The following is a 7,965-nucleotide window of genomic DNA, read 5'->3' as shown; positions in this document are numbered from 1 at the left end:
TCTGCTCCTAGAAAACCATAACATATAAACCACTGCTCAAGTGTTATACAAGAGTGTATCCAATGATGGCAGCCTAACTCTACAGTTTTGTTATATACCCATGGATGCATAGAAGATGCAAGAGTAAAGGGGCCATGGATTATTCTCTGCATGGTTTCAGAGAACCACTAAGTCCAGGCAATGTATGGCAGGGGAGTAGTGACACCAAAAAAAGCCCTGATAGACCAAGAGGCCCTGAGCGGCCATTATATGGAGTTGTGAGAGTGAAGTCTGGGTTGTAGTACAAACCCAAGATGTTGGAAATGCCAGAGACATTTACCAAGGAGTGCTGCATATAGGGAGTGGAACCAGCCACTGAAGAAAGATGTGTGTTGCAGGCATCAAACCTGGATGGGCATAACCATCAGCCCTTTAGAACTAGAGTCCCAGACACCAGACATAGAGCTATAGGATTTGATGTTTGCCCGGTTGAGTTTCATTCATGTTTTGGTACTGTATTTCCTCACTATGCCCCTGTTCCTCTCTTCTGCAATGAGAATGTTTGCTCTGTGCCATTGTATTTTGGAAGTATGGCATTTGCCTTTTTGATTTTATACAGGGTTAAATTAAGGAGATTACCTTGAGTCATGGAAGAGACTTCAGACTTTTGAACAATGTAGACACTGTTAAAAATTATGGGTACTTATATTCTTGGACTAAACACATTTTACATTATGATATGGCCATAAGACTATGGGGGCCAGGAAGTGGAATGTGGTGGTTTGAATGAGAATTGTCCCCCATAGTCTCACATATTGAACACTTGGTCCCCAGTTGGCGGCACAATTTGTGGAGGTTTAAAAGTTGTGGCCTTGCAGGAGGAAGTATGTCACAGGGGGTGGGCACTGAGAGTTCATAGCCTGGACCCAGTTCCACTTTCTCTTCTCTCTCTTCTTTCTTTCTCTCTCTCTCTCTCTCTCTCTCTCTCTCTCTCTTTTGTTTTTTGTTGGTCATTGTAGATGTGAGTGCTCAACTTCCTGCTCCAGCCACCATGCCTCATGTTTCTTGCCATGCATCCATGATGGACTCTTATTCCTCTGGAACCATAATCCAAAATAAACTCTTCGAAGTTGCCTTGGTCATGGTGTTTTATCACAGAAACAGAAAACTAAGAAATTGTAGAAATATGTAGGATATAAGCATGGCACCAGACATTGTGGGCATGTGCCTCATGATGAATTCTGTCAGGTCCTAACTATTGCAGCAGTCTTGTTTTGTATGCCCCCAAGGGAGAAGAATCCACACCCGTGCACAAAAGAAAGAAGTCAATGTTTATTTTTAGTGATCAGAAAAGTCATAAGAATAGCACAATCTCCAGAGTGAAGAGTAGACTAAGTCAAGCAGGAACAGCTCCCCTCCCTCTAGTATTTGGTTTTATACATTTTAGCCCATCAGTGATCCTCCTTGGCTCCACTCCTAGGGTGGCCTGGATTGGTCCCTTAGAATTGTTGGAGACTTTCTTAGAAACCATCCTAACCCACAAGTCTGTTAAAATTAGATGCATTAGATATGAAATTAGAAGAAGATTAAACCTAAAGGTGCAACTACCCACAAACCTAAGCAGTTTATTAGGAGAAAGGATACCAGTGCCTTATGCCTGCTCCAGGAGGAGACACATCGGTGTCAACCTGAGCCTGCCAAGACCAGATCTGTTTCCTTTGCCAGAACTCTGCCCTTTCTCTTACTTGTGCATTTTGCTCACTCTGTACCTGAAAGTTCTCTCATTAATCTTCCTCAGTGTTTCCTACCTCACAGTCTTAACCCTCATTGAACCATAGCTGGCATAACCCTCAAAGGTCCATTTACAGTGACCTACTTCAACCAGGAAGCTGCTACCCTCCTAAAGACTGTACAGCCTCAGATTCTGGAGGACATTGTAGATTCGAATCACAGTATTAAAAAACAATTATTTCCAAGGCAGAACCTGGTAATTGTGCTTTTATAACAGCTACCTGTGTAGGTAAAATGCACAAAGAGAACAGTGGGCTAGAGAAATCCAGAGCGTTAGCTACAGTACTAATCAGCTATATCCTCTTAGGCAACTCAGAAAATGCTGAGCCCATCTTTTCATCTGTCAGATAATCTAAAACTTTTCTTATAATTCTAATTTCCATCTAACTCCATTGTAGTGAAGCAACAGGGTCATACTTCATAAAGAAATCTGAGTATAAAAGGACAAGGACAGAGAAGTGAAAGCTGAGAGGCTCTTTGCTTTAAGAGATACTTGTCCATCAGGGCATGCTGCCTCCCTGTTATCACTTCAGACTTGTTCAAAAAGAATTTTCTATGCTTGTGATGAGGATTTAAGGGAACTGAAGGACCATTCCAGCATACAATGAGTAGAGTGAGAATTCTAATGGAAATAGTAATAAAATCATATCTAGCACACGTGCATTTAATGAGGAAAACTCCCATAAATTATTTTTCTTAATGTAAATTATTTTTCCTCTTTCAGAGACAAATAAAGGCCTGTAGTATTCTTACTCTATTAGTAAGAGTAACTACAGGAAAGCGAGCAGAGCCCACTGTTTCCATCTCTTATTTCTGGTGCTTTTCACACAGAATAAGAATGTCACTGAATCCCTCTATCACAGCCCTCTATCCTACGTAATATTTTTTTAATAAATGAAGAAGCTAAAGAGTAAAAACTTAAGTAATTTGATCAGTTGTCCTTTGGTTAGCACATGCCAGAAGCAAGATTTGAATGAAAAATTTATCCTAAAAAGACCCTTGCTATATTTATACAAGTACCCAGATTTAGGAAAATAACATCACAATGATATAATTTGTTTTTAATTTCTATTAAATTTTTGCAGTTTTTTACACAACGTGATTTGATGGCATTTAGATCCCCTCCCCCATCAGCACCTCTCCCCATGATCCCCTGCCTAATTAAGTGTACTCCATTGTATATTTGGTACAGCCTGATTGGTGCCCCATGTGTCCCTCAGCATAGGTCCACCCACTGGAGCCTGGCCAACCTACCAAGAGTCTCACTTCTATAAGATACTGTCTCTTCCCCTCCCAGCAACCATCAGTTGCCAAAAGTTCCTTAGGTTGGGTTGGGGTATCTTAGCCAATTCCCCATGTTTATGTTGGTACTTTGTCTGATTTGAGCTTACATGGGACATGTGCATGCTGTCACCTTTGCTGTAAGTTCAGATGTGTAACTGACCAGTTGTCTGGAAAATTCTGCTTCCTTGTACCCATCCATAACTTCTGTCTCTTACAATCTTTCTGCCCCCTATTCCACAATGATCCCTGAGCTTTGGGAGGCAGAAATTTGAAATAGGTGTCCTATTCAGAGATGAGCACTCTGCAGCCTCTTTTTCTCTGCACATTGACCAGTTGTAGGTCTCTGTGTTAATCACAATCTGCTACATAAGAAACCTCTCTGGTGAGAGCTGAAAGATTCGTTCATCTTACGTGTAGCGATTACATCGAAAATGTGTCACTTAGAGCTAAGTGTCTCATAGGCAAGTATTCTCTGTGTTGGATCAGTTGTGGAACTCTATGTTAGTGTTTATCAGTTGCAAAAAGAAGCTTCTTGATGCGTGGTGAGAGGTGCACTTGTCTGTAATATAAGGATGCATATTTGGAGTACAGCAAGAAATTACAATGGTGTAGGGATGTGGCAAAGGTAGACTTTTCTCTAATATCTGTGACCTCTCCAAGTATGTATATGTATCTTTATATTTACAGACAAAATATGTCAGTCACCATTCATCAAAGAAGCTTCTTTTGCAGCTACCAGAGACTATTACCAAGAACCACAATTGGTCATACACAGACATTATGAATTGCCCAGGCCAAAGTGACACATCTACAATGCAACTGTATATCTAAGGGTCACGGAACATAGAACAGAGGTAAAAAAAGAGGACACTAATATATCTCTCAGTTCTCACTAATGAAGCTCCCTCATGCAACAGAGTAAAAGTTTCTAAACTATTCCTTTGTAAGGGTCTGGATCTTTTTGGTGTCTGTTGTGATATTTCCCCTTTTGTCTCTGATTTTATTGATGTAGATTTGCTCTTTCTTTTTTGTGGTTAACTGGGCCAAGGGTCTCTCTTATCTATCTTTTCAAAGAACCAATTCTTAGATTCATTGATTCTTTGTATTGTTTTCTTTTTTTCTGTTTTACTGATTTTTGTTCTGATTTTTGTTTTCTCTTCTTGTCCTTCTGAGTTTGGGTTTGGATATTTTATTTTTTCAAATGTCTTACAGAGGGTCACACATTTAATGAGCAAACTACATACTGAATTTGCCATTTCATTTGTGAGGACATTATAAAACCAAATATAAACAATTATTAAACTATATACATTATCTGAAAACATCCACTAAAGTGAGACTTGTTCATTTTCATTGCAAGTTTGTCAAGGTATTTTTTTTGAGTTACTTAGTCTTCCAGGGAAAGTTACTTACAGAGTTCCTGGATTTTTTTCCCTTCCTTCTAAGGCATAACCAATGCAACCAATGAAAGAAGAGGCAAAAGAAACACACACACACACAAACCCACATACACGTAAATGCATGTACGTGTATACGCACATGTGCACACACAATGATAAGTATTTCCTCCTTGATATTTCTCCTGTGTTACTTAGGGAACATTTTTATGAGATAGCAAAGACCACGAGACAATTAAATTTGCTGCTTAATTTGACAGCTTGCAATTTCCTGGCAAATATAATGCAATGATAAAAACCAGTTGCTAATGAGGTGGTTGGCTTAAATGTCCTCTTGTTTACTTTCTCACGCATGCTTGAGTGTTGGCTGCTTTAGAGATATTTGAGTGGAACTGGGAATTCTGCACACTCTGTGGCCATACAATCCATGTAGAAGAAGAGGCAGGAATATGTGCAATCTCATTTTTCATGTGGAATTGGGTTTCTTATAACTTCAATGGAAAGAGGTCTTATTGAACTGTTAGCTGGGAGTTTTTCGTCCAAGGGAGTTGTCAGGTGGATATATCACAATTTAGCTGTCAGTCATGGGATGTTTTCAATTACACCCAAATCTTGACAATATACCTTTACATTTTTTTTGTTTCTCAAAATTCCAGTAATCAAGGAATATACATATTTTATTAGAATGAGAACATAGAGGATGATCTTTGATAATAAAGAGAAAGATCATTTGATTTTGGAAATGATATTGTGAGGTTTTCAATGTTACTCATTTTGATGTTTTATTAGTCCCTCTTCATATATTAACAGAAGAATTGCCACCATTTGCCACAAAATCTCCTAACTGCAAGCTAGTCTAGAGATCTCAGGAGGGACTATCTGATGGGGCCTAAGTCCAAGGCAGAGATGGAGACAGTGTGGGGAGGGTCTCACTAGCTAAGAAGAGTAGATGTGGACCCTAAAGCAAGAGAATATAGCTGGTCTGGGCACAGGGGGATCAAGATCACAATGATATAATTTTTAAAAACTTGATTATGTCCCCAGTTACTAACACAGGACTCCCAAGTCTCTTGATTAATACGAGTTTCCTGTATCACTAAGACTGGCTTGGTGTTTGGGGACTTATGGGTAGCCTAAGGATAAAAGATCCTTGCCAGAAAAACCAAGATATGATTAGGGGGCTAAAAAATTTCCACATCTGTGCCCTGATCCTGGGCAGCAATAAGGGACTAACAACTTTGTTAATCATCAGCAGACAACTATTTACTTAATCATGCCTGTATGATAGTACCTACATAAGGTCCCCTAAACAACAGAGTTCTCAGAGCTTCCAGGTTGATGAACACATGGAGATGGTAAAAGGGGAACTCACATAGAGAAGGTGCAATTCTGTGCCCACTTCCCTTGCTGAGATTCATGGATCTCTTCTACTGTGTAATAATTCAGTAAATATAAGTATTGCTCTGAGTGTTGTGAGCTATTCTAGCAACTTACCAAACATAAAGGAGCCACAGGAACCTTTAATTTATAACAACTTGGTCAGAACTCTAGATAGAAACTGGTGCCCAAATTAGGGGCAGTCTTACAGAACTGAGTACTTAACTTGTAAGCCCTGTGTTAATTCTAGACATTGAACATCATTTATTTGCATTATGAGACATTTGATTGATGCAAAGACTTGAAGAGATAGTTAGTATCATAAATATTCCACTCACTGATGACAGTGTATGCTAAGTAAAATACAAAAATAGTTGAATTACTTAATTCTGAAATTCTCCTTAAGAGATAGTAATTTAGTGGGTTAACTGGACAAGCTAGGTGGAAAAGGCACATGGGTTTTACTGAATCAGCACAGAACCATGCAAATCTATCTATATATAATCAACTAAACCATTACCTGGTCCTGACCAGACTGCAAATGGGGCTGGGAAAGACAGGGGAGTAAATGTATTATTAATAAGATTTGTCTCCACCAAAATACACTGCTGCTGAATGTGAATATTGGGGTTCTTAGATGACACCTTTTAAAAGTTGGCTTATTTTGAAGAAACACATTACCAAAATTTTAATGGCCAGGCTACTATAATGGGCACTTATGATACACATGAGTTGATCTGCTCATTAGTACCATCTCCCCTGCTTAATAAGGCAGGCTGATTTAAAAAAAAATAAAACAGTCTCTATCCAGTGACAGTTTTTATATGTGAGTTTCTTGGACCACTCCAGAGAAAGGGAAACAAGGAACAAAGAAAACAGAGGAAAAAAGACAGAAACACACAAGTGATGAACTTCTTCCTGGAGCTCAGACCAATTAATAGTCAGGCTTTATTAAGTGTGGTTTGAATGAAAATGTACCCCATAAGTTCATGAATTGATACTTTTGAAAATTTGGTGTAGTTTTGGAAGGTTGTGGAACTTTTAGAAGATAGAACCTCACTAGAGGATGTATGTCAGTAGGGGCATGCCTCAAGGTTTTATAGCCCAACCCCTCTTCCTGATTGATCTCTATGTTTTTGGCTGCAGAGATAATGAAAACAGCTTCCTTATGTGTCTGCTTACATGACTGGACTGAACCCTCAAAATGTGGCCCAAAATAAATACTTCCTTCCTTTGACAACAATGAGGAAAAAGCAACTAATACAACATGTGTTTATGGCCCAGTTGTAATATAATTTATCTTGTATCCATACTGGCTAGTCAGTATCTGTTACTTATTTGTGATATTAACTTTGACTAGTAATCTTTCTTCTGTTTCCTTGGTTGAGTTCTTTGCCCAATCCTGTTTTGTTCTAGTTGGGTTTCTCCTTCTAGTCAAACCTGTCTGATAAATTAATTCCTTTGTTTAATAAATATTGATTGAGCACTCACAATGAATAACATATTAGTCTATATGCTGGGAAAAAAGTAATACAAAAAAACCCAGAACAATCGCTGCTCTAGACTGTACAGGAAATCAAGGCTTATGGAAACAGTTGTAAATCCACCAACTTATACTATGTAACATAATGTTGTCCTAGTCCTCAGAGTTTGATATTCCATTGGAGGGGTTTAGTGTTGGATAACTGAATGAAGTAAATGCTTATTTCACAACACTTATTAATGAACTTTAAAGAATGAAACTTTGGTTTGGTTAGATAGAATTATAGCCATGTATTGGTTGAAAGAGAAGATATCTATGTCACATGGAAATATAAAGGCATGCATCATTTTATCATTTTCTGCATGACATAAACAAAACATGATTTTTCATGGTTTTCTGGAACATTGGCAGTAACATATTACATTGCTTTTAATAAGCAGCATTTCTTCGGTAACCATGGCTGGAAGCATACAAAGTGCCAAGAGGTGAGAGATTCATGATATCAGCACTGGAATAAAAGAGTATCCATCACAGTGTATTTTCTTCCCAACTAATTTTTTAAATTATTCCTCAGAAGTCTCGTCAAAATGTCCAGGAATGAAGAAGCTAATGTAAAATAATTTAAGTGTTTTACAAGTACACCCTTTCCTTTTG

This window comes from Nannospalax galili, unplaced genomic scaffold (assembly GCF_000622305.1).
Source record: "Nannospalax galili isolate Female #2095 unplaced genomic scaffold, S.galili_v1.0 scaffold379, whole genome shotgun sequence".
Classification (NCBI taxonomy): Eukaryota; Metazoa; Chordata; class Mammalia; order Rodentia; family Spalacidae; genus Nannospalax; species Nannospalax galili.
The sequence above is the reverse complement of the archived record's forward strand: the minus strand, read 5'-3'. Positions refer to the sequence as shown.